Source organism: Lipotes vexillifer, unplaced genomic scaffold (genome assembly GCF_000442215.2).
Source record: "Lipotes vexillifer unplaced genomic scaffold, Lipotes_vexillifer_v1.1 scaffold295, whole genome shotgun sequence".
Lineage (NCBI taxonomy): Eukaryota > Metazoa > Chordata > Mammalia > Artiodactyla > Lipotidae > Lipotes > Lipotes vexillifer.
Window position 1 is genome coordinate 44,320 of NW_006773247.1, and position 869 is coordinate 45,188.

Below are 869 nucleotides of genomic sequence, written 5' to 3' on the forward strand. Positions count from 1 at the left end.
GAACTTAGAAGTCAATTGAACTTTAAATACTGCTGATTTCATAGGTTATAACTAGGGGTTGACAAAGTACAACCTGTATGCTAAGTTTGGGCCACAGCCTGTTTTTTTTTCTTATTGCTATCAGTCTAAAAATGGTTTTTAAGTTTGTAAAGGGTTGCAAAGGCAAACAAGGAATATGCAACAGAGATCTTAGCTGTCTCCAAAACCCTAAAATAGCTACTATCTGGCCCTTTGCATAAAATGTTTAATGACCTCTTTATTATATTATATGAAGAACCCTACAAAAATCTAGTGATTAAGTACATTTCTCGGCCTTCCAGTAACAAGGCTGAGAAGTTCACTGTGGAATTTGGAAGAGTGATGTAATAGACTGAAACTAACACACAGTGAGGCAGCAGATCAGAAGGAATATACAATATAGCAATAAGAAGGGAAGATTCTAAATAAGTATAGTGTAAAGTTGTGAGGCCATTTAGTGACAAACATGGACAAATATCTACAATTTTCAACAAGTTGAAAGTACCAGTATATTCCTAAAACTATAATAATTGATACTCATGATAATAATAAATAATAATAAACCTGTGACTACAGAATTATGAATTGGCTTATTAAAGAATGTGTTTAAGTCTATAATGAATTCTGTGAGGGTAGGAATTACATCTGTATAGTACCTAGTCTAATACTTGGTTTGTAGAGTTCAACGATGTTTGCTGAAGATCTTCACCTTTTCGTTCCAATAAAGAAATTAGTGATCAAAGGGTGCCTTCCATTACTGTGGCATCAACTCCTTGGTAATGCTGATATATAAGACAGCACTGTACCTGAATACTCACACCTTGCTCCTTAGTCCAGCATCCTTTGTCTGT